Source organism: Pseudopipra pipra, chromosome W (genome assembly GCF_036250125.1).
Source record: "Pseudopipra pipra isolate bDixPip1 chromosome W, bDixPip1.hap1, whole genome shotgun sequence".
Classification (NCBI taxonomy): domain Eukaryota; kingdom Metazoa; phylum Chordata; class Aves; order Passeriformes; family Pipridae; genus Pseudopipra; species Pseudopipra pipra.
In genome coordinates this window covers 2,698,818-2,725,148 of record NC_087580.1, presented here as the reverse complement: position 1 = coordinate 2,725,148, position 26,331 = coordinate 2,698,818, and the positions used below count along the sequence as shown (strand labels likewise).

At 55.6% G+C, this 26,331-nt stretch overlaps 1 protein-coding gene and 1 long non-coding RNA gene across 4 annotated transcripts in view; one reads left to right on the top strand and one right to left on the bottom strand.

Moving 5' to 3' along the window:
- The window catches only part of LOC135405768 (class I histocompatibility antigen, F10 alpha chain-like), a 319,745-nt gene that overhangs the window by 69,717 nt on the left and 223,697 nt on the right, over positions 1–26,331 (top strand). The window lies entirely within an intron of this gene.
- LOC135405802 (uncharacterized) lies at positions 5,275–5,917 on the bottom strand. Its single transcript, XR_010426007.1, has 2 exons — positions 5,867–5,917; positions 5,275–5,515 (listed from the first exon to the last, which is right to left on the bottom strand). It is a non-coding gene; the product is annotated as an uncharacterized LOC135405802 (long non-coding RNA).

The window sequence follows — 26,331 nt, the reverse complement described above, 5'->3', positions numbered from 1 at the left end:
CGGGGCCTTGGCCAAAGGGCTGGCAAGGAAGAGGCCCAGGAGCCTTGGGGCCTGCCCAGCTTTCCTCCTCCCTGGGGGCTCTCAGTCCTCCCCTGACACCGTGTGGGCCCAAGGCCTTTCTGGCTTCGGGCTCACGGCCCGCCGGCACCATCCCAGCGGCCTGACCCCCCTCCTTCCCCTCTCTCCAGCCTCTCCTGCCTTTTCTGGCAAGGGGCCATCCAAGGAAAACCCCGGTTCTCAGCAATGGCACCTGTGGCACGGCTGCAAGGCTCGAGTGGGCCAGGCAAGAGCAGGAGCACCGAGAGCCTGAGGAGCCAGGAGATGCCCTGGCTGGGCATCGTGCTGCTGCGGGACGAGCTGACACCTCTGCACAGTCTCTGCCCGTCCCTGCCAGACGACTTCTGCCCAGGCTCTGGGCACGGGGACGCAGCACTGACAGTTTTCAGCCACCGCGCTGTTCCACAGAGGCTGTGATGTCACAAGGCCCTTGCCTGGCAGCCAGGAGATGAGCAAGGCAAGGCAAGGACGGAGCCTCTGAGCCACCAGCACGCTGTCCCCAAAGGCTGGGCTGGCACAGAAGCCCAGAATCCATGAGCTTGGCAGAGACTTGGGAGATCAACCGGCGTCCAGCCTACGCCCCATCCCCAGCACATCAAGCAGACCACGGCACTCAGTGCCATGGCCAGTCTTTGCTTAAACACCTCCAGGGACGCTGACTCCACCACCTCCCTGGGCAGCCCATTTCAATACCCAATCCCTGTTTCTCTCCAAAAAGTCCTGCTCCTGTCCCTGACAAACAGCCCCTGACAGGCAGGTCCTCCTGTCCTCTTGTCCTATCGCCTGTTGCCTCGGAGAAGGGGCTGACCCCCACCTGGCTCCAGCCTCCTGTCAGGAAGTTGTGGACAGGGAGAAGGTCAGCCCCGAGCCTCCTCTTCTCCAGGTTGGAGAAGCCCAGCTCCCTCAGCTGCTCCTCACAGGACATGCACTGCAGACCCTTGCCCAGCTCCATTGCCCTGCTCTCCACCCACTCCAGCCCCTCAAGGTTCTCCCTGAATTGAGGGGCCCAGAGCTGGACACAGCACTCCAGGGGTGGCCTCACCAGTGCCCAGTCCAGCAGAAGCATCACTGCCCTGCTCCTGCTGCCACACTCTTTCTGATCCAGGCCAGCCTGCCCTTGGCCTTCTTGCCCACCCGGGCACCCGCTGGCTCAGGTTCAGCCTCTGTCCACCAGCACCCCCAGGGCCTCTCCCACGGGGACCCTTTGCAGCTCCTCTGCCCCCGGCCTGGAGCTGCAGGGGGTTCTTGTGGCCAGAGGCCCCAAAAGCACCAAAGGCACTCTTGAACCTCATGCCCACGGGCTCGGCCCAGAGCTCCAGCCTGTCCAGGTCCCTCTGCACAGCCTTCCTGCCCTCCAGCACATCCACACTGCAAGCCAGCTTGGGGTCCTCTGCCAATTTGCTCATGGAAGACTCAATGCCCTCCTGCACATCCCCACGAAAAATAGGCAACAGGACTGGGCCTGTTACCCAACAAGTTCTAGTGCTTGACAAAGGAGCCCACCCAGCAGTGGGGAGAAACTGCTGGCAGGAGATTGAATGGGGGCAATAGACAATGGATGATGGACAAGTTCTGGGCCATGGCCTTTTGTTAGAAAAACAAAGTAAAAGCTTAAGGCCTGCCATATTTCAGTGGTCAGAGACCTGGCAGAGAAATCTCTTTTTGAGACCTGGACACCCAGAAGGCAGAATTTCTAAACCACGAAGACCCTTAGAGAAACCAGAGACAAAGACAAAACTAACACAGTTACTGAGGCTCTCCCTATCTAGGGAAAAGACAAGAAAAGGACAAAAACTGTGGACTAAGTATCATGCAAAGTGAGAAATCAAGAGCCAATAGAAGAGAGGATAAGAATTCATGCAGAGAACTGGTAAGCCAATGGACAGGAATTCCTTTGTCTGCTAAAATGTAAAAAGAGTTAAAAGTTTTGAGAACTGATGTACTGGTGTTAGAGAGCAATTCCTGTGTCCCTTCAGCGCTGAATGAAGTAGGGTCACCTCTGGAACCCAACCAACTGCTCAGAGATTTTATTCCCCGGCTTTCGCTGACAGTTTCTGGGGACCCAGATGAGACAAAGCAGCGCCGACAGGGCAGAGCAGAGGAATCGTTGGCCCTGCAGCGTGTACCAAAGGAGTTTTGTGGAGATCTTTCAATTCCCTGGTCTGGAGAGTTCTCCACGCCTTCTTTTCTGGGAAAAAGAAAAGGCCATGAATTTTGGGGACTTGATTTTAAGGCCTTTTGCCTGCACATAAGGCACAGCAATGGGAAGGACGCAGCGTGAGGCTGAGAGGTTTCTGTCATGGTTTGTGGGCTTGGGTGAGATTGGGCCAGAATTACAGGACACCTGTAAAATCTGGGCTTTGGGAAAGGTTGGGGAGGGTTGGGAAAGGTGTTCAAAGGGTGGTTTTGCCTGAGGTGTTAAACATGGGAGTGGGTCTGTCTTCCCAATTCCCATGAGAAGAGTTCCCAGAAAGCTCCCCTGCAGGTTGTGTTTTAGGGAACAGGAGAAGAGACCGAGGGTAAGGGGTTTCTTTCCTGGAGGGAAGGGCTGTTGTTCACTTGCAGGAGCCCTGTGCTGAAATTGCCAGTCCCACTCCCAAAATTGAACACGGACAAAGATTCCTGCCAGACAAAAGGTGGCAGGACAGAAAGCTCTTGCTGCCCATGGAGTGCCCAAGGTGTCCCACCAGCTGCACCTGAGCCCTTGAGGCTCTAAGCTTTCATTCCTGGGGGAAAGGGCTGTCCTTGGCTTGCAGGAGCCCTGCACTGAAATTGCCAGTCTGACTGCCAGAATTGAACACAGCTGAAGATTCCTGCCAGACAAAAGGTGGCAGGACAGAAAGCTCTTGCTGCCCATGGAGTGCCCAGGGTGGCGCCCCAACTGCATCTGAAACCCAAAGGTTCCAGGCTTTCTTTCCTGGGGGAAAGGCCGTGACATCCCAAAGAGTCCTGTGGCAGACAGGTGGGGCTGCACTGTGGGGGTGTGAGGTGTTGGTTCTTTGGTTTCCAGGGGCTATTCCAGAATGGAGAGGACAGGCTGTGACATCACAAAGGGGCCCATGGCACAGGGGTTGGGCTGCACTAGGGGCTGTGAGACATTGGTGTTTTGGTTTCCAGCAGCCATTCTGGAATGGAGAGGACAGTCTGTGACATCACAAGAGGGCCCATGGCACAAAGGTGGGGCTTCACTCTGGGGTTGTGGGGCGTTGGTTCTTTGGTTGCCAGGGCCCATTCTGGAATGGAGAGGACAGGCTGTGACACCACAAAGGAGCCCTTGGCACACGGATGGGGTTGAACTGTCACATGGTGGGGGCTTGGTTCTTTGGTTTCCAGAGGCTATTCCGGAATGGAGAGGATAGGCCAGAATGGATAGGACAACAAAAGGGCCCAAAGCACATGGGTTGGTCTGCACTATGGTGTGGGGTGTTGGTTCTTTGGTTGCCAGGGCCTATTCTGGAATGGAGAGGACAGGCTGTGACAAGAAGTGCCTGTCAGAACTGCAAAGACGGACGCACAAGAATCTTATGTGGGCATATTCTCTGCTCTGCCCTGCACATTTCTGTGCTGGGGTCAAAACTCAGCCTCTCTGCTTCCCTCTCCTGAGGGACTTGTTCTTAGACATCCCTTTCCCCTACGCTCCTTTCAAAAGCCCTCCTGGTAATTCCCAATCCTGTACCCGGCTCTCATCCCCTCTCTGTCCTTTTCCCAATCCCCTGGTCAATCCCAACATCCCAGGACAGGGATCCCAGTTGCTTGGCTGCACTCCCACCTAGTTCCATATGCTGGGCCATGATATCCCAGCACTGGAGCAGCCAGGTCAGCAGGGGCTCTCCCAGTTGGAGGCTGAAATCTTTTCACATCTCTCACAGCTGAGCCGGGGATGGGGATTGGGTGATTATCTCTGGCCCTGCCTCTTGCTTCTGTTCTGAGGGCTCTGCTTCCCCTTCATCCCTCAATAAGTGAGCTGATTTGATCTTGGATTTCTTCTGTAGAGGGGCAGCTGCTTCTGGCACAGGTTGTTCCTCTGCAGTTTGAGTGGTCACGGCACCTCTTGGTCTCCTTTCCTCCTCCTCCCCCTGAGGGCACTGGGTCTTAGTTAAACAAGATTACAACTTAGAAATTAAGAGACTTCAGGTGGAAGTGTGGAAAAGAAACCTTTTATTAACAAAATCTGAATAAACAACAAATGGTGCAACCAGAAACTTTGAGAAGAAACAAAACGAAGTCCCAAATCCCCAGGTGGGGGGGAGAAACTGTCCCGGCAGTTCAAAGCTCTCGCAGCCCCGTGTCCTCGCAGCCAGCAGTGAAGGAGTCCCTTTTCCCAGGGGCAGTCCCCAAAGCAGAACACCTCGCTCCCAGATGGGTCGGGCTCTCTCTCTCTCTCTCTCTCTCTCTCTCTCTCTTGGTTGCTCTCCACGAGGTGTCCCGTGGGAAAAAATCTTCCTCTCAGGGAAAGAGAACAAGGTGGCCAAAATCAGCTCCCGCTCTGTCCGGTCCTGGACAAACCCCAAAAGCCCCCGAACAAAGGACCCCCCGCCCTCCCCGCGGCCACCGCGGCGTCCCCGAGAGCCGCCCTCCTCCCACTGCCCCTGCCCAGCGCCTGCGGCTCCGCTCCAACCCACCCCATCCCGGGAGACACAGATGGGAATGGGGGGGACACTGGGAAACAATTCCAACACCTCTTTTCAAACCTCTGACACCTGCTTCCCAGACATTCCCAAAGAAGGGGCTTCCCGTGGCCTCGAGCCAGGGACCGACCTTTGTATTGAACCAACTCCTGGAGAGACACGTTCCCATCCCTGTCCCCATTCCCATTCCTGGGGTTCCCATCCCTGTCCCCATTCCCATCCCTGTCCCCATTCCCATTCCTGGGGTTCCCATCCCTCTCCCCATTCCAATTCCTGGGGTTCCCATCCCTCTCCCCATTCCCACTTCCTGCTGTGCCAACCTGCTCCCATTGTCCCCGTTCCTGTCCCCACTATCCCTATCCTGGTCTCCCATGTCCCCATTCCCATACCCGGTGTCCCCATTCCCATTCCTGGTGACTCCAACCTGCTCCCAATGTCCCCATTCCCATTCCTGGAGTTCCCATTCCCATTCCTGCTGTCCCCAACCTGCTCCCAGTGTCCCCATCCCTGTCCCCAATGTCCCCATCCCAGTCCCCCCTGTCCCCATTCCCATTCCTGGTTCCCAAAGAGGAACTGCCGGATGCCGGAGGAGGGAGCCAGGATTTATTGCCCAAAGCAGGAGATTTTCACACCCAAATTAAAGCCTCAGGAATAATTGTGGTCCTGGGTTTCACACGGGAAAAAGCAGGAAGTTGATCCATCGGGAAGAGCCGCAGGGGGGCTGGGATGGGTGGGAGCAGCGGGATGAGCTCTGCCAGCAGCTCCTGCCTTTCCACAGGGAGAGGGAAGGGGCGGATCCAGCTCCAGGATCGCTCAGGCTGTGATTCCTGCTGGGATGAGAGCGGGGAAAGGAGTCACCATGTCCCTGTTCCCATCCCAGGGGATGGAGCCGGCTGTGGAGCCCAGGGAGAGTAGGAACTGCTCCGGAATCCCACCTGATCCTGCTCCGTTCATCCCACCCCAATCCCACTCCATCCATCCCATGCCAAACCCAGTACAGAATCCAGCCCAGATCCCAGTCCACAATTCCACCTGAGCCCACTCTGGAATCCTGCCCTGAGCTGGAATCCCCTTCCAATCCCGCTCCAGCCATTAGGCCCCCATTCCCCTCTGGAATCCCGGCATCCATCCTGGGATCCCTGCCCAGAGGATCTGGATCCACACACGCTGCTGGGACTCACTGGTGGGCGCGGGGTCGTATCCATTCCCCTCCCTCTTCCCTATGGAAAGAAAGCAGGATCAGCACCCGTGGCACAGGATCCCCGGAATGCTGCCGGGCGGATCCGTGCCCCTTCTCGACCCCCATCCCGGGAGTTACGGGATCGGAGCTTCCAGACACCGACTCCCACGAGGCTGATGATGATGATGATGGCAGCGATGACGGACACAGTGTCCTAGTTAGAACAGCTGGGACCGATTCCTCACTGGATGGGTGTAGCCCAAAACTGTGTATTCTATGGCCTTCCATGCCATTTTCCCAGGAACTGTTGTCAGGAGAGGCCTGCGAGGTGGGGGGGATGTCCTGAGCACCCTCATAGCCTTTTATGGACTGAGCATCCTCATATCCTTTTATGGAATTGCCCGCTCTGAGGGAAGAACTAAGCATCCTTTTATGGAATTCCCTGCTCTGAGGGGAGGACTGGGCATTCCTGCCTGAACGGGAGAATATATAAACCTGGAGTTTCGTAACCTTTTTGCCACTCGTGGGATCCAGAGGAGGACTGCAGCTCACCGCTCTCAACCAGCCTGAGACCACCCCCCTCAACTGGACTGCAATCCCCACTTTTGACCAGACTGCAACAGCTCTCCCACCAGCAGGTTTTCCCCTCTCCCTTTACTTTGGACTCGGAGGGGGCCCAAGGAACAGCACTTTGTTATGCCCCAGGGTGCTGGGTTCTGCATTTGGGTTTTGTGGCTTAAACCCAATTGCTTGTCTGTATAATCAGACTTATTGGGCAAGGGGGGGCCAAGGGGGGTCCAAGGGGGATGGGCCAGGAAACACTAAAGGGGACCCCGGCGAGTGGGAACCCCCCGGAGCTGCAGGACCCCCGGCAGCCCTGAGAAGGGGGACCCCCAATGCAGGCAGAAGTGCCATCAGGCCAGAAAGGGGTCCCCCCTAATCCCAGAGAGCAGAGAGGGGGAACTCCTGGGAGGGTTTTTTGGGCTGAATGTTGGTGTTTTGGGGGTTTTTATGGACACAAGTTACCCGGTGAATCCTAGACCTGGACTTGAGCAGGAGGAACCCCCAAGGCAACGCGCTAACCCTTTGTTTTCCCCCCCAGCAGGATTTCTGCTTCCCAAAGCTTGGGCGGATGGAGGAGGAGGCTGCGAGGAAGAGGAAGATGCCGCGGGCCCCCCAGGCAGGTGAGGAGGAAGTCAGTGCCCCTTTCGGTCGGTCTTTTGTGGCCATCCTGCCGGGGTCGGAGTTGGGGGGATGTCCTTGGGCTTTCCTTTGGGCCGGAGACAAATCCCCTGCCTGTCCTTGTTGCTTCCTGCCCCAGGCCCCGAGGTGAGGCCGGAGAGCGCGGAGGACAAATCCCGGCGGCAGAGCCTGGTGGGAGAGGCCGTTTTGAAGGGCTCCCCGGCGCAGGAAGGCAGCGGGGAGGAAAAGGGCCGGAGATGCCCCCGCAGGTGGAACTGCAAAGCCAGCCCAGGGGGCTGTGAGGAGGAAAGAGCCAGTGTGTGCTGGGAAGGCAGCCGGAACTTGAGGCGGAGCTGCGAGCTGGTGGTCCCTGAGCAGCCTCCCAGCAGGGAGAAGCCCTTCAGGTGTTTGGAATGTGGGAAGAGCTTCAGCAAGAGATCCAACCTCCAGAGGCACCAGCACATCCACACTGGGGAACGGCCCTACATGTGTGGGGAGTGTGGGAAGAGCTTCAGTGACAGCTCCACCCTCCGCAACCACCGTCACATCCACACCGGGGAACGGCCCTACACGTGTGGGGAGTGTGGGAAGAGCTTCACTCGGATCTCCCACCTGCTCCGACACCAGATGATCCACAGTGGGGAAAGGCCCTACATGTGTGAAGAATGTGGGAAGAGCTTCAATCAGATCTCCACCCTACTCCGACACCAGATGATCCACAGTGGGGAAAGGCCCTACATGTGTGAGGAATGTGGGAAGAGCTTCACTCAGTTCTCCACCCTGCTCCGACACCAGATGATCCACAGTGGGGAAAGGCCCTACATGTGTGAGGAATGTGGGAAGAGCTTCACTCAGAGCTCCCACCTGCTCCGACACCAGATTATCCACAGTGGGGAAGGCCCTACACGTGTACGGAGTGTGGGAAGGGCTTCAGGGACAGCTCCAGCCTTTGCAAACACTGTTGCATCCACACCAGGGAATGGCCCTACAAGTGCTTGGAATGTGGGAAGAGCTTCAGCACAAGCACCAAGCTGCTCAACCACCAGCACATCCCCACTGGGGAACAGCCCTACACGTGTAGGGAATGTGGGACAGCTCCACCCTCTACACCCCCCATCGCATCCACATCAGGGAGAGGCCCTTCCACTGTGGGGAGTGTGGGAAGAGCTTCACGCAGAGCTCTTCCTTGACCTCCCACCAACGGACCCACCGGTAAGAGAAGCCCCGAGTGCCCCGACTGCGGGAAGAGCTTCGGCCACTGCTCCAACTCCATCAGCCATGGGAGGACCCGCGTTGGATGATCCACAGGGACCCCCGTTGGGCACAGACCTGGTGTGCTGGTTTTAAGGTAAACCAGCAGGGGAAATGACAGTGGTGACATCACAGGGACATTGGTGACATCACATGGACAGCGGTGACATCACTGGGGGTTAATTTTGGTGTGAAAATCTCCTGCTTTGGGCAATAAATTCTGGCTCCTCCTCTGGCATCCGGCAGTTCCTCCCTGGGAACCGGGAATGGGAATGGGGACAGGGACAATGGGAATGGGCACACCTGGAATGGGAATGAGGACCGGGGGAATGGGGATGGGAACATTGGGAGAAGACTGGGAACAACAGGAATGGGAATGGAGGCTTCAGGAACTGGGAATGGGGGCACCTGGAATGGGAATGGGGACACCGGGGAGAAGGATGGAAACACTGGGAGCAGGTTAGGGACACCAGGAATGGGAACAGGGACACCAGGAACTGGAATGGAGACACCAGGAACTGGGATGGGAACACCTGGATTGGGAATGGGAATTCGTGGAATGGGAATGGGAACACCTGGAATGGGAACGGGAACATTGGGAGCAGATTGAGGACACCAGGAATTGGAATGGGGACACCAGGAGTGGGAATGGGAACACCTGGAATGGGAATAGGGAAAACAGAGGTGGGATGGGAACACCTGGAATGGGAATGGGGACAATAGGAATGGTAATGGAGACACCTGGAATTGGAATGGGAACACCAAGAACTGGGAATGGGGAAAACAGAAGTGGGATGGGAACATCAGGAATGGGAGGAGGGACAATAGGAATGGGAATGGGGACACCTAGAATGGGATGGAACACCTGGAAAGGGAATTGGAACACGTGGAATGGGAATGGGAACACCTGGACTGGGAATGAGAATGCCTGGAATGGGAATGGGGAAATCAGGAATGGGATGGGGACAATAGCAATGGGATGAGATCACCAGGAATGGGAATGAGAACACCTGGAATAGGAATGGGGACATTGGGAGCAGACTGGGAACACCTGGAATGGGAATGGAGACATCTGGAATGGGATGGGAAACTCTGGAATGGGAATAGGAACACCTGGAATGGGAATGGGGACATTGGGAATGGGAACACCAGTAATGGGAATGGGAACATTGGGAATGGGAATGAGAACATTGGGAGCAGGTTGGGGATACCAGGAATGGAAATGGGAACACCTGGAATTGGAATGGGGACCCCTGGAATTGGAATGGGAACATTGGAAGCAGACTGGGGACACCAGGAATAGGAATGGGGACACCTGGAATGGGAATGGAGACACCTGGAATGGGAATAGGGAAAACAGAGGTGGGAGGGGAACACCTGGAATGGGAATGGGAACACAAAGAACTGGGAATGGGGAAAACAGAAGTGGGATGGGAACACCAGGAACGGGAGGAGGGACAATAGGAATGGGAATGGGGACACATAGAATGGGATGGAACACCTGGAAAGGGAATGGGAACACATGAAATGGGAATGGGAACACCTGGAATGGGAATGGGGACACCTGGAATGGGATGGGAACAACTAGAATGGGATGGGAACACCTGGAACAGGAATGCAAACCCGTGGAATGGGAATGGGAACACCCGGGCCCGGGCTGTGTCCCTGGTGAAACAGGAGGCCAGGCCCAAAAGAGTTAACTAAGAAATTTGGGCCTGCTAACAAGCTCCCAACAGCCAAGACCATCTGTGCTCGTTCTGTTCTACTGACTGGAGCAAAGCTTCAGAGAATAGTACAGGAACATGTCCTAGGCCTAGAGGGGATAAATTAGAGAGACAGCAGGATCAGGGAGACATTGGAAGAGGAGGAATAGGCCGGGAGCCAGGGCTTTTTCCAAGCTTCAGTGAGCGGGTCAAGAACAATGGAAGAGAAGGAAGGTCAAGCTGAGGAAGATGAGTTGAAGCCCCCAGAACCATGGAGGAAGAGTGGAAGTCCCCTGAGGATTGAGGGCCAAGAGAAGCACCGCCCCAAGCCCCGCCTGAGCTCCACCTATACTCCGCCTATTCTTAATATGCAGAGATAGATGTTGGAATCACTTGAATATGCATTTAATCCCAGCTGAAGATTGTATAAAAATGCTGATTTTGTGTGAAGCCTTGGAGCAAGTTTGTCCAGCGTGAGCTGGCTTGCTCCCAATGTTGAATAAACAAATACCTTGCTGCTTAAAGAGAAAAAAGTCTCTGAGCAGTTTCTCGGACCGATTTTTCGGATTCAGCACCCAGTCAGTCCCAGGATGATCCCAGTCACTCCTGGTCTCTCCCAGTTGCTCCCAGTTTTCCCCATGTGATCCCACTCATTCCCATTGCCCCCAGAAGATTCCAGCATGATCCCAGTTGCTCACAGCCACTTCCAGTCATCCCCAGTGCACTCCCATTTACTCCCAGGATGATCGCAATCACCTCCTGCATGATCCCACTCACTCCTGGTATGATCCCAGGATGACCCCAGTCACCCTCAGTGTGGTCTCAGTTGCTCCCAGTATGGGCCAAACTGCTCCCACTGCGATCCCAGTATGATCCCAGTTGCTCCCAGTTGCCCCTAGCACAGATCCAGTCACTCCAAATATGATCCCGGTCTTCCCTCCTGACAGTCCCACTCAATCCCAGTTGCTTCTCTTGTAGATCCAGTCACTCACAGTTCCTTCCAGTTGCCCCCAACCTGGTCCTAATTCCCCTTCATGTAGTCCCAGTCACTCCCAGTATGGTCCCAGTCACCCCCACCATGGTTGCAGACACTCCCAGTATATCCCAGTAGAGCCCTCAGCATGCTCTTAGTCCTTCCCAGTCCCTCTCAGACACCCCAGTAACATTCCAGTTTCCACCAGTATGATCCCATTGACTCCAAGGCACTCCCACTATATTCTATGTGGCCTCCAGTTGCTCCCAGTAGCCCTCAGTGTGGTCCCAGTTGCTCCCAGTATGATCCCTGTTGCCCCAGTTCTGGTCCTGGAGGGTCCCAGTGTGCTCAGATCCTGCTCCCGGGGGGTTCTGCTGGGTCCCAGTCCCGGTACCGGTGTATCCTGGTGTCCCAGTCCATCCCAGTCCATCCCAGTCCATTCCAGTCTATCACAGTCTGTTTCAGTCTGTCCCGGTCCATCCCAGCCCATCCCAGTCCATCCCAATCCATCCCAGTCAGTCCCAATCCATCCCAGTCCATCCCAGTCCATCCCAGTCCATCCCAGTCCCGTCCCAGTAGCCGCCGCCGTTTCCCGGGTCCTGCCCCCCCGCCCCCCCAAGATGCTGACGGGGGTCGGGGCTCCGTCTTTGCCTTCGTCTCCCTGGGCCTGCCTGGAATGAAGGGGCCGCTGGGACACTGCAGGACCTCCTGAAACCAAAGGAACCCTGGGAGAATTTGGACACTCCTGGAATCAAGGCACAATTGGGACACTGCAGGGCCCTATGGAAAAAAAGGAACCTTGTGACACTGCGGAATTCATGGAATCCAGGGGCCTTTGTGACAGGGGGGCCTCATGGAACCAAAGGAACCCTGAGGTGTTTCAGAAGGTCATGGAATCAAGGGGCCACTGGGACACTGCAGGGCCTCTGGGAATTAAAGGAACACTGGGACACTGGGGCAGGACATCCCCCCTGCAATGGCCCCAAGACAATGCCCCATTTGCAAAGGGGTCAGTGCTGAGCTCAGAGGGGGCCAGGACAAGGCAGGAGATGTTGGACCCCAGACTGGTTTGACCCCAGATGAAGCCCCTGATGGTGAGGGAACCCCTGGAGTCCAAGGACTGTCAGTCCATGGGTTTCTACCAGAAATGGCCAGTCCCCTTTCCCAGGGGCAGGTTCTTCCAACAGAACCCTTCTTGGGGGGTGTGTGGAGATTCCTGCCTTGGCTGGGGACCCCCCAAGGTCACTGCTGGAGGTTGAGAGCAGAGATCTCCCCACGAGCGCTGGTCTGGGGGAGTTCCATCCATCTCTAATTAAGAATTATTGCTTGTTTGCCAGTTTTTGTAGAATTGCTTCAACAATTGCTTTAGTGTAGTGCCCTGTCCTATCTTATCCTGTACTCCTGGTAGTTTTAGTGTTTCTATTGTTCACTAAATAATTCTGTTCTGTGTCATCATTTGCAATAATAAATAATTCATTTTCTATCAATAGATCTGATTTGCCATCATTAAAGCCTGGGGCACAAATGTGGTTCAGTCACCCCTCTAGAATTGCTTTAAATTTCAACTGTTGGCACAATGCAAGGCTGAGATTGGATCCAGCAGCCCCCAGGACCCCAGAGGAAGTTGGGAGCTTTGGGGGACCACCCCCCTTTCCCAACCCCCCAGTGCCCAAAGACCCCCATGGGACCGTCCATCCCTCCAGACCACCCCCCTTTTCCACCCCTCTCCCTGTTCCTCCCACTTTTCCATGGTCCCCTCAATCCCCAGGCACCCCAAGATCAGTTTTGGGGTCCCAACCCCCACTTTTTCCCCCTCTCCCACCCCATATGCATCATTCCCCCAATCTCCACCCCCCTCATGCTCAGTTGGGGGTCCCACCCTCCCCTTTTCCCCACTCTTCTGACCTCTCCCACTCCTTTCCCATCAGCCCCCAATTCTCAGCCTCCCTCCCCCTCCACTTTTGGGGGGTCCCACTCCTCTCCCATTCAGTCTTGGGGTCCCACCACCCCTTTTATCCCCTCTGACTCACCGACCCCCCCCTTCCCAACACTCCCTCTCACCCAAGAGCTCCTCACCTGCAGCCAGGGGAGGCTCCCAGTAACCCCAGAGCCCATGAAAGTCCCCCCAAAAAAGGGGTTAGGTGGAGCCCTGTATGGACTCTGAGTGGGTTTGGGGGTTCCTTGGGGGCTGTGGGGTGGTTTACGGGGGTCCCAGCACACTTTGGGATGAGTTGGATGCCGTGTGGGGTTGCAGATGTCACCCCAAAGCTCCCCCAGAACAGGGTGACACAAGGGGGGGACACAGAGGGGTCCCCATTCCTGATCCATCCTGGAGCAACCACACTGGGGGCAACTGGGATCAGAGTGGGAGCAACTGGGCCCCTGCTGGGCTCATACTGGGATCATCCTGGGAGTGACTGAAAGAATACTGGGAGAATGTGAGAGGGACTGCAACCATACTGGGGATGACTGGGATGAAAGTGGATTCATTGAATCCACTGGAAGTTGCGGGAATTTACTGGGATCATACTGGGGGTGACTGGACTCATAGTGGGATCATACTGGGAGCAACTGGGATCATGCAGGGGCAAGTGGCATCCTCCAGGCAGTGCCTTCCCTTTCTGAGGAGAGAGTTAAAAAACCCCACACCCCTCCACAGCCTTTGGAGGGTCTTCAGCTTGGAATGTGGATCTGCTGGTTGGTTCTTTTGTGTGGGTCAATCACCCAAGGCAAAAACTCCCCTCCCCCGTTCAACATCCCCCCCTTACAGCAATGCAGGGCAAAGAAACATTCCCTGACTGGGTTTTTTTGAACAAGTAAACCTGTGACAACCTCCCAGGTTGCTGAGCAGGGACAAGGAGGCAATGAGGCCCCAGGGCTGCAAGGGGCACTTGTCTCCTCATGGTGGGACTGTAAATGGGCAGAAAAGGAACCCCCAAGGCTCAATTTGGGAGCAATAGTGGGCAGCCATTCTTTGTTATCAGCCCCTCACCCATGGGAGGATCTTCCCCCCAACCATGAGTGTGCCCCGTTCTCCCCCAGGGCAACTGAGATTTACTCACAATTCTACATATCCAGCAAATGTCTTACATATTCACTCCTTCCCTCAGAAAGATCACACCCATGGGAATTAGCTCAGGGAGGTCCTTCTGAAGTCCTTCCAAAGTCCTTATTTGGTCACTGGGGGGCTTCTGGTGGCCTCTTGGTGGTCTCTGGTGCTTGTTTGGAGCTTGAACTTTACTTGACCTTGTCTGTTGAGCAAAGTATTTACAGCTGGATATAGAGGGCCCTTGTTCAGCATCTCTTCTCCAAAACCTGGACACTTATGTGACAACTACCCCAACTGAAAAGCATTCAGAAACTTCCCGATTTTGTAACTCCCCTGCCAAAAACTTCCACTGCAAAGGCCCCTGGAAAATTGCTGAGCAAGGGAGAATTCCTGCTCCCAGGAGAGACCCCGCCTGGTTTGACGGGAGGCCTGGGAAGGCCCCCCCTGGCAGAAGCTTTCCCCCCAGGCTCTCCAAGCTCCCGGCTGTGGGCAAAGCCAGCCCATGGCCCAGCGGGGTGGGCTGGGGCTGCCCAGGGGCAGGAGACACGGGCACCACGGAGCGAGGCCAGCGGAGCCCCAGTGGGCCGGGGCTGGAGCGCCCGAGGCACGGGAGAGGCTGGAGAGCAGGCAGGGAGCCCGCAGGCCTGCCCGCTCCCAGCTGGCAAGGGCTGCAGGCAAAGAGGCAGCTCTGCAGGCCTGGAGCAGCACAGGGGCTCTCCAGCTCTGCCCTCGGCACAGGCCTCTCCCAGTGCACCAGGCACAGACGGGCACCATTGCAAAGGGGAACCTTTGAGTCCCAGTTTCGGGGGGAATCACACACTCGCCCCAAGGAGCCACAGCCAAGAGTCTGGGGGCAGCACGGGGCCCTTCCTGGAAATTAGAGAACTTCCCTAATCTTTCCGTGGGCCCACTTTGCCTTTGGATTCGTTGTTTCCATTAATCACAGAGGGGGTGTTAGGCCATAAATCACCTTTAGCCAGCACACAGCAACAATTCCTCACAAGCTACTTTGGAGAGAACACAGCTTGGGAAAAGCACTAGAATTGTCAGTTTTGTGAGAGTTACCCTTGAGAAGCTTCAGGGAACAAAGCCTGGGAGAGAAAGATGTGTTCTTGGACCTGCATATCTGGAAACAAGGGCCTTCTGCAGAAAGTAGCAGGTCAGGAGGAAGGCGAACAAAGGTGCAGCATTTGTGGGGGAAAATGACCACTGGAGGAAAAAGATGCTAAAAAGACTGAAAGTGTGAAGTAATTAGCATAAGAACAAGAGAGTACTGAGCAAGAGTGGCTAAAATACTAATTAATGAAATGGAACAATGAAATGGTGCCATTTGGCACCAGTGAACATTAATTTCTTTGTTAAAAATGTGTAAATGGGTGCAAAAGTGATGTACTGCTGTCTGTGTGAAGGGAGCATTGTTGTTGGCCACATACACAGCCAGCAAAGAAAGTAATGCCTTGCTTTGTCACACTAAAGCCATGGTGTCAGAGGGTTTGATTGATCCCAACAATGCCAGAGTATTTGGCAACACCCTCAACAGTCAGTCACTTGCACTGCCAGCATGGGGGCCAAATGCTCTCCTTGGAAAAAACATGGACTGCCATCATTTCCAGGAGCCCAGCTCCAAAATTTGGATAGCACTTCCAGAATTGGATATGTCTGGGGATTGCTGCCATGCCAAAAGGGCCAGGACAGAAAGCTGTTGCTGGCCTTTGCCTGCCCTGGGAGACCATTCCTGTGCCCCCCAGCACTGGGGCTGGGTGCTGCCCTTCCCAAGGAAAGGGACTGTCATCCCCCCCGGGAGCCACCTCCAAACCTTGGATGCCACCTGCCAGCCTGACTCTGTCAGGGATTGCTCCCACCCAAAAGGGGCCAGCCCAGGAACCTGTTGCTGGCCTTTGCCTGCCCTGGGCACCCTGTCACCTGCCCCTGAAACACTGGGGCTGGGGGTTTTCCTTCCCAAGGACAGTTAATGGCACCAACTTTCAGGAGCCCACCTCTGAGCTTTGGGCATCATCTCTGTCCCGCAGAAGGGGCCTTTCCTCAGACCCTTTGTGTTCCCTTGGTCTGTCACAGTCCCAAGAAGGCTGAGACCCTTGTTCCTGACCACTTTTAAAGAGGATTTGAAGCTTGAAGTCTTTTAGGAAACTAATCCAAAAGAGCCCCCCATTTCCAGCAGTGGTTTTCCTATATTACTGTAGGGAGCAGTGAGAATTTTGGGATGAAGTCTTTACTTTCCTGCTGATGAGCTCAGAGTCGGTGTCTCCTGTGCTCTGGCCACGGGGCAGGGCCTCCCTGCCCTTTGGTCCCTGCCTGGTGGCCACCCCTGTGCCAGGGGATACTGTGCAGGCCACCTGGAAACAAACCCATTCCAGCCCAGCATTCCCCTGTGTGCCCACTGGAATGTGCACCAGACACCCTGAGGGAAGAAACATTTCCAGAGGAGAAGACTTTGCTCTTCCTGCTGCAGCCACAAATGGGAAAAATGAAACCCTCCAGCTCTGTCTTTTTGTATCAGTGAGTCAGGCACCACTTTCTTCGGGCCAGGGGGTGTGTGGGGGATAACTCCAGCCTCCCTGCCCCCCCAGCCTTTTCACTTATTTATATGTTTTTTAGCAAAGAAAGAATTTAAAGGGCATCAGTTCTAACTTATATCATCCTCTTCAGTATTTAGTATTCTATCCTCTATTGGTTATTGACTCTCACTTCTCACCCTAATTAGTCCCCATTTTTCAGGCTTTTTATTATCCTTTTTGTCACAGTGAGGGAAGAAAGGGACCCTCAATAGGAGAATCAGCAAGTTTCGTTTATTGATCACTGCTAACAGCTTAATATATGCTTTATAATTAGCTCATACATATTGCAAAAGCTAAGCTCATTTTTGGCTCTGGCTTAAATGTTGATTCCACCTCTTACTCATTTCTTAATGTTGACACAGGTGGCTCTCAGTTGCTTTTGTTTTGCTAATCACAACGACCTGTTTACCAGCCAACTAGCAGGAACAAAGACACTGTAGCTCTGCTATCTCAGATTTACTCAGGGCCTAGGCAAGCCCTGTTCTAGAGCCAATTCCCTACACCTTTTCCCAGGTAGGGAGTTTCCAACACCTATTGTATGGTCTTTGTTAACCTCTTCTTTATCTTCTAGTTCCTGCACAATGTCCTTGTGGTCTGTAAATTCTGCATTCCTTGTGTCCAGTTTCAGCAATCCATCTCTCTCCCCAGGCTTTGTTCACTGAAGCAGATCAGGGCTAGTTTAGCAAAACTCAGAGTTGCAATAATTTTCCCAAGCCTGTTCCCACAACAGCAGGTGATGACAAACTTTGCTAAGTGTTGGCCAATAGTGACTTAAGACTAACCCACTGTTTAGGATGAATATTCTGGTTATGATTCACTAAAGTAATTAACTAACAAGTTAATGAACACCATTCATTTAAAAGAATCAGAAAATGATCTCGTTCCCAGCAGCAGCACCGAGTGCCCGGAGCCGATGTGTGCAAGTGCTGGGCTGGAGCAGAGACGTGCTGGAGGGGCAGATGGCAATGGGACAGCCCAGAAAGGGGAAACGCTTCCCCCCAGGCCAGGGAAAAGCTGGGTTGGTCTCTGCAGCCCTGGCAGGAGAGGCCTTTGCTGTCAGGGGGGTCTCTGCAGCCCCTGAGGGGCTGTGCTGGAGGAGAAGCTGATCTCAAGGCAGGACAGAGATGCTGAAAATGTCTTTGGGTGGGCACATGCCGTGATTCAGGAACACTGACAATCATCCCACAGAGCCTTGGTTGAATCATCAGGTGGGTGATGAAGGGACAGAAGGGCCTGCAAAGCCTGGGAGCAGGTCCCCCATTCCATTGCAAGTGGAAACACCGTGCGATCTTCTGGCAGGGCAGCAGGGCTGGGCACAGGCAAGCCAGGAGATGCTGGAGGCTGTGGCAGACAGCCCTGGGCCCCAGACAATCCCTGGGCTGCCCAGGGCTGCTCTCTTGCTGCCAGACAAGGGGGTCTGGCTGGGCAGGGGAAGGCTGAGGGAGCCAGGGCTGCAGGGAGCAGGGAATGGTGGAGCTGCAGGACAAGGAGCAGAACGGCCCTGCAGGGCTGCAGCAGAGCTGATTGCAGGGAGCTGCCTTCAGGGCAGGGATTCTGCCCCTGGGCTCGGCCCTGCTGAGGCCTCACCTCGAGTGCTGGGCCCAGTTCTGGGCCCCTCACTTTGGGGAAGATGTTGAGGTGCTGGAGCGTGTCTGGAGAAGGGCACCGGGGCTGCTGAAGGCTCTGGAGCACAAGTGCTGTGAGGAGCAGCTGAGGGAGCTGGGCTTGCTGAGCCTGGGCAGAAGGAGGCTCAGGGGGGACCTTCTCACTCTCTACAACTCCCTGACAGGAGGGGGAACCCGGGGGGGGGTTGGTCTCTTCTCCCAGGTAACCAGCAGTGGGACAAGAGGGTACAACCTAAAGCTGCACCAGGGGAGGTTTAGGTCAGACAGGAGGCTCAAGTTCTTCCCAGAAGGGGTGACTGGGTGTTGGAATGGGCTGCCCAGGGAGGGGGTGGAGTCACCGTCCCTGGAGGTGTTTCAGAAAAGACTGGATGTGGCTCTCAGGGCCATGGTCTAGTTGACAGGGTGGGGTTGGGTCATGGCTTGGACTCCATGAGCTCAGAGGTCTTTTCCCACCTCGTTGATTCTGTGATTCTGGAATGGCCCCTTGGTTCCATGAGGTTTTGCAGTGTCACAGTGGCCCTTTGATTCCATGAGGTTCCGCAGGGTCACAAAGGCCACTGGATTCCATGAGGGTACCAAAGGTCTCAGGGCTCCTTTGATTCCATGAGGCCCCACATGTCACACTGGCAACTTGGTTCCATGAGGTTCCACAGTGGTCCCTGAGTTCCTTTAATGAGGTCCCGCAGTGTCACGATGGTCCCTTGATCCCATGAGGTTCCGCAGTGTCCCAGGGTTCCTTTGGCTCCATAAGGCTGATCTCGGGCTCTGAGACACAACTGAACCAGCAGTGGTTGTCCAGAATGTGCCCTAGAAAAAATCTGTGTAACCAACTGCAAAGGAGAGAAACCAGCCAAGGAAAGGAAAGAAACAATCAAGGAAGGAACTCGTGGTTCACAGAAGCAGCAAAGCAGGCAAAGGTGGGGTGTTACAGAATCCCAGAATGAAAGAATGTGCGAGTTGGAAGGGACCCCAGAGGGATCATCAAGTCCAACCCTCAGCCCTGCCCAGGCCCATCCCCAAGAGTCACAGCCTGTGCCCCAGAGGATCATCCAAACTCTCCTGGAGCTCTGGCAGCCTTGGTGCTGTGCCCACTGCCCTGGGGAGCCTGTTCAGTGCCAACCACCCTGGGGGGAAGAACCTCTTTCTAACATCCAACCTGACCCTGGCCTGACACAACTCCAGGCCATTCCCTGGGGGCTGTCCCTGGTCCCCCCAGAGCAGAGCTCAGGGCCTGCCCCTCCTCTGCCCCTCCTGAGGAAGTTGCAACTGCCATGAGGTCTCCCCTCAGTCTCTTCTTGTGCAGCTGAACACACCAAGTGCCTTGAGCTGCTCCTCCTAAGGCTTCACCTGCAGAGCCTTCCCCATCCTGGTGGCCTCCTTTGGACACTCTCTACTGGCTCCATCTCTTCCTTCCATTGTGTCCCCCCAGAGTGCCCCACTATTGAGGTGAGGCCGCCCCAGGGCAGAGCAGAGCGGGACAATCCCCTCCCTGGCCCGGCCATGCTGGGCCTGATGCCCCCAGGACAGGGTTGTCCCTCCTGGCTGCCAGGGCACTGCTGACTCCTGGCCAAGTGGGCACCCCCCAGGACCCCCAGGGCCCTTTCCCAGCACTGCTCTCCAGCCTCTCATTCCCACTCTGTCCCCACATCGGGGGTTGCCCCATCCCAGGGGCAGAATCTGGCACTGCCCCTTGTTGAACTTCCATGGGTGGTGATTCCCAGCCCTGGCATCTGTCCAGGTCTCTCTGCAGGGCCTCCCTGCCCTCCAGGGACTCAGCAACTCCTCCCAGGTTGGGGTCATCTGCAAACTTGCTCCGTGTCCCTTCCAGTGCTGCGCCCAAGTCATGGATGGAGATGTTGGAGAGCACAGGGCCCAGATGGAGCCCTGGGGAACCCCCCTAGTGACCCCCATCTGATGTCCCCCCAGTCACTGCCACCCTCTGTGCCCGACCCGGGAGCCCATTGCTCGCCCAGCACAGGGTGTGTTTATCCAGCTCTGGGCTGGACACTTTGTCCAGAAGGATCTGGGCACGGACACTATGGGAAGCTTCACTGAAACCCAAAAAGATCCCATCAACTGCCTTCCCTTGATCAGCCAGGGGGTGATGTTGTCATAAAGTAACTCAGGTGTGATCAGCAGGCCTTTCCTCTGGGGAAGCCGTGCTGGCTGTGATACCCCACAGCAGGGTGGGAGCTCAGGGGCCACCCCAGACCCCCCTTTTCCCACCTTTTCCCCCGTGGCCACTGCAGCACCGGCTGTTGGTTGAAGGGGAACCCCCCATCAGCCCCACAGGATGGACAGAGGGGTTGGGACCCCCCCAGTGCAGATCCAACCTCCCCCAGAGCCCCAGGGAACTGCTCCAGGGCTCAAGTGATGGGGACACCAAGGGACCCCCATGGGACTCCTCTTCCTGCTGTCCCACCCCCCTTTTCTGCCCCTCTCACACCCCTTTCCTATGGTCCCCGCAACCCACACATCCCCCCTGCACTCAGTTTGGGGCTCCCATCCCCCTCCCAATAACTTTGGGGTCCCAACACCCCTCACACTCAGTTTTGGGGGTCTCAGCCCACCACTCTTCCCTTCTCTTCCACCCCTTTCCTATTGTCCCACTAAACCACAGCTTCCCTGTGCTCCCTTTGGGGGTCCCACCCCTTTGGCCCCTCAGCTGAAGGGGTCCCACCCCCCCTTTTTCCCACCTCTTCTCCCCTTTCCTGCTCCCTTTCCCCCATCCCCCCTGTGGCAGGGGGAGTTCAAGGCTTAGACAAAGTTGATTGGAGAAGTCCTGCCCTGGAGTCCCGAGGTGCAGAACGGACTCCCTGGCTTTCTAAACTCCTGCTCCCAGAGGAGCCTGGGGGCAGCTGGATCCAATCTCAGCCTTGGGTTACGCCAGTGGTTTGAATTTAAGGAATTATAGAGATGGGATTGAACCAGTTTTGTCCCACAGGTTTTAATGATGGAAAAGCAGATATATTTATACCAATGAACTACTTATTACTAATAATGATCAGACAAAAGGACTAAACCAGAATAATTTACTACACAACATAGACACTAAAATTACCAGTAGTGCAGGATAAGGTAGGACAGGGCATTACACTAAAGCAATTGTTGAAGCAATTCTACTAAAGGTGGCAAACAAGCAATAATTCTTAATTAGAGCTGGATGGAACTCCCCCAGAGCAGCGCTCGTGGGGAGATCTCTGCTCTCAACCTCCAGCAGTGACCTTGGGGGGTCCCCAGCCAAGGCAGGAATCTCCACACACCCCCCAAGAAGGGTTCTGTTGGAAGAACCTGCCCCTGGGAAAGGGGACTGGCCCTTTCTGGTAGAAACCCATGGACTGACAGTCCTTGGACTCCGGGGGTTCCCTCACCATCAGGGGCTTCATTTGGGGTCAAACCAGTCCGGGGTCCAACATCTCCTGCCTTGTCCCGGCCCCCTCTCAGCTCAGCACTGACCCCTTTGCAAATGGGGCATTGTCTTGGTGCCATTGCAGGGGGGATGTCCTGCCCCAGTGTCCCAGTGTTCCTTTAATTGCCAGAGGCCCTGCAGTGTCCCAGTGGCCCCTTGATTCCATGACCTTCTGAAACACCTCAGGGTTCCTTTGGTTCCATGAGGCCCCCATGTCACAAAGGCCCCTGGATTCCATGAATTCCGCAGTGTCACAAGGTTCCTTTTTTTCCACAGGGCCCTGCAGTGTCCCAATTGTGCCTTGATTGCAGGAGTATCCAAATTCTCCCAGGGTTCCTTTGGTTTCAGGAGGTCCCGCAGTGTCCCAGCGGCCCCTTCATTCCAGGCAGGCCCAGGGAGACGAAGGCAAAGACGGAGCCGCGACCCCCGTCAGCATCTTGGGGGGGCGGGGGGGCAGGACCCGGGAAACGGCGGCGGCTGCGGGGAAGGGACTGGGATGGACTGGGATGGACTGGGATGGACTGGGATGGATTGGGATGGACTGGGATGGACCGGGATGGATTGGGACTGACTGGGATGGACTGGGATAGACTGGGACGGAGTGGGATGGATTGGGATAGACTGGGATGGACTGGGATGGACTGGGATGGACTGGGATGGGCTGGGACAGACTGGGATAGACTGGAATGGACTGGAATGGACTGGGATGGACTGGGATGGACTGGGATGGACCGGGACACCGGGATACACTGGGACAAGGACGGGGACCCAGTAGGACCCCACGGGAGCAGGAGCTGAGCACACTGGGACCCTCCAGGACCAGAACTGGGGCAACAGGGATCATACTGGGAGCAACTGGGACCACACTGAGGGCTACTGGGAGCAACTGGAGGCCACATAGGATATAGTGGGAGGGCCTTGGAGTCACTGGGACCATACTGGTGGAAACTGGAATGTTACTGGGGCATCTGGGAGTGCCTGGGAAGGACTATGAGCATGCTGAGGGCTCTACTGGGATATACTGGGAGTGTCTGCAACCATGGACGGGGTAACTCGGACCATACTGGGAGTGACTAGGACTACGTGAAGGGGAATTAGGACCAGGCTGGGGGCAACTGGAAGGAACTGAGTGACTGGATCTACAAGAGAAGCAACTGGGATTGAGTGGGACTGTCAGGAGGGAAGACCAGGATTACTTGGAGTGACTGGATCTGTGCTAGGGGCAACTGGGACCATGATGGGATCACAGTGGGAGCAGCTTGGCCCATGCTGGGAGCAACTGAGACCACACTGAGGGAGACTGGGGTCATACTGGGATCATACCAAGAGTGAGTGGGATCATGCAGGAGGTGATTGGGATCATCCTGGGAGCAACTGGGAGTGCACTGGGGATGACTGGAAGTGGCTGTGAGCAACTGGGATAATGCTGAAAGCTTCTGGGGGCAACTGGGAATGAGTGGGACCATATGGAGGAAACTGGGAGCAACTGGGAGAGACCAGGAGTGACTGGGATCATCCTGGGACTGACTGGGTGCTGAATCCGAAAAATCGGTCCGAGCAACTGCTCTGAGACTTTTTTATCTTTAAGCAGCAAGGTATTTGTTTATTCAACGTTGGGAGCAAGCCAGCTCGCGCTGGACAAACTTGCTCCAAGGTTTCACACAAAATCAGCATTTTTATACAATCTTCAGCTGGGATTAAATGCATATTCAAGTGATTCCAACCTCTATCTCTGCATATTAATAACAGGTGGAGTATAGGTGGAGCTCAGGCGGGGCTTGGGGCGGTGCTTCTCTTGGCCCTCAATCCTGAGGGGACTTCCACTCTTCCTCCATGGCTCTGGGGGCTTCAACTCATCTTCCTCAGCTTGACCTTCCTTCTCTTCCATTGTTCTTGACCCGCTCCCTGAAGCTTGGAAAAAGCCCTGGCTCCCGGCCTATTCCTCCTATTCCAATGTCTCCCTGATCCTGCTGTCTCTCTAATTTATCCCCTCTAGGCCTAGGACATGTTCCTGTACTATTCTCTGAAGCTTTGCTCCAGTCAGTAGAACAGAACGAGCACAGATGGTCTTGGCTGTTGGGAGCTTGTTAGCAGGCCCAAATTTCTTAGTGAACTCTTTTGGGCCTGGCCTCCTGTTTCACCAGGGACACAGCCCGGGCCCGGGTGTTCCCATTCCCATTCCACGGGTTTGCATTCCTGTTCCAGGTGTTCCCATTCCCATTTTAGTTGTTCCCATCCCATTCCAGATGAGCCCATTCCCATTCCAGGAGTTCCCATTCCCATTCCAGGTGTTCCCATTCCCATTCCACGTTTTCCAATTCCCATTCCAGGTGTTCCATCCCATTCTAGGTGTCCCCATTCCCATTCCTATTGTCCCTCCTCCCATTCCTGGTGTTCCCATCCCACTTCTGTTTTTCCCATTCCCAGTTCTTGGTGTTCCCATTCCCATTCCAGGGGTCTCCATTCCCATTCCTATTGTCCCCATTCCCATTCCAGGTGTTCCCATCCCTCCTCTGTTTTCCCTATTCTAATTCCAGGTGTCCCCATTCCAATCCCAGATGTTCCCATTCCCATTCCTGGTGTCCCCAACCTGCTCCCAATGTTCCCATTCCCAATGTTCCCATTCCCAGCCCAGGTACCCCATTCCCATTCCTGATGTCCCCATTCCCATTCCAGGTGTTCCCATTCCAGGTGTTCCCATTCCAGGTGTTCCCATTCCAGGTGCCTCCATTCCAATTCCAAGTGTTCCCATTCCAGGTGCCTCCATTCCAATTCCAAGTGTTCCCATTCCAGGTGTCTCCATTTCAATTCCAGGTGTTCCCATTTCCATTCCTGGTGTCCCCATTTCCATTCCAGGTGTTCCCATTCCAGGTGCTTCCATTCCCATTCCAGGTGTTCCCATTCCAGGTGTCTCCATTTCAATTCCAGGGGTTCCCATTTCCATTCCTGGTGTCCCCATTTCCATTCCTGGTGTTCCCATTCCAGGTGTCTCTGTTCGATTTCCAGGTGTTCCCATTTCCATTCCTGGTGTCCCCATTTCCATTCCAGGTGTCTCCATTCCCATTCCAGGTGTTCCCATTCCAGGTGTCTCCATTTCAATTCCAGGGGTTCCCATTTCCATTCCTGGTGTCCCCATTTCCATTCCAGGTCTTCCCATTTCCATTCCTGGTGTTCCCATCCCATGGCTATTGTCCCAATCCCATTCTTTATGTCCCCATTCCCATTCCAGGCATTCTCATTCCCTTTCCAGGTGTTCCATCCTATTCCAGGTGTCACCGCTGACATTTCCCCTGCTGGTTTACCATTAAACCAGCACACCAGGTCTGTGCCCAACGGGGGTCCCTGTGGATCATCCAACGCGGGTCCTCCCATGGCTGATGGAGTTGGAGCAGCGGCCGAAGCTCTTCCCGCAGTCGGGGCACTCGGGGCTTCTCTTACCGGTGGGTCCGTTGGTGGGAGGTCAAGGAAGAGCTCTGCGTGAAGCTCTTCCCACACTCCCCACTGTGGAAGGGCCTCTCCCTGATGTGGAGGCGACGGTGGGTGTAGAGGGTGGAGCTGTCCCACATTCCCTACACGTGTCGGGCTGTTCCCCAGTGTGGATGTGCTGGTGGCTGAGCAGCTTGGTGCTTGTGCTGAAGCTCTTCCCGCATTCCAAGCACTTGTAGGGGCATTCCCTGGTGTGGATGCAACGGTGTTTGCAAAGGCTGGAGCTGTCCCTGAAGCTCTTCCCACACTCTGCACACGTGTAGGGCCTTCCCCACTGTGGATGCGACGGTGGGTGCGCAGGGTGGAGCGGACACTGAAGCTCTTCCCACATTCCTCACACGTGTAGGGCCTTTCCCCACTGTGGATCATCTGGTGTTGGAGCAGGTTGGAGCTCTGATTGAAGCTCTTTCCACACTCCCCACACGTGTAGGGCCGTTCCCCACTGTGGATGTGCTGGTGCCTCTGGAGGTTGGTTCTCTTGCTGAAGCTTTTCCCACATTCCAAACACCTGAAGGGCTTTTCCCTGCTGGGAGGCTGCTCAGGGACCACCAGCTCGCAGCTCCACCTCAAGCTCCGGCCGCCTTCCCGGCACACGCTGGCTCTTTCCTCCTCACAGCCCCCTGGGATGGCTTTGCAGCCCCTCCTGCGGGGGCATCTCCGGCCCTTTTCCTCCCCGCTGCCTTCCTGCGCCGGGGAGCCCTTCAAAACGGCCTCTCCCACCAGGCTCTGCCGCCGGGATTTGTCCTCCGCGCTCTCCGGCCTCACCTCGGGGCCTGGGGCAGGAAGCAACAAGGACACGCAGGGGATTTGCCTCCGGCCCACAGGGAAGCCCAAGGACATCCCCCCAACTCCGGCCCCGGCAGGACGGCCACAAAAGACCAACCCAAAGGGGCACTGACTTCCTCCTCTCCTGCCTGGGGGGCCCGCGGCATCTTCCTCTTCCTCGCAGTCTCCTCCTCCATCCGCCCAAGCTTTGGGAAGCAGAAATCCTGATGGGGGGAGAAAAACAAGGTGTGAGCGCATTGCCTTGGGGGTTCCTCCTGCCCAAGTCCAGCTCTAGGACTCACCAGGCAACCTGTGCCCATAAAAACCCCCAAAACCACAAACATTCAGCCCAAAATCCCCTCCCAGAATTCCCCATCTCTGCTCTCTGGGGTTAGGGGGGTCCCCCCTGTCTGGCCTGATGGCACTTCTGCCTGCATTGGGGGTTCC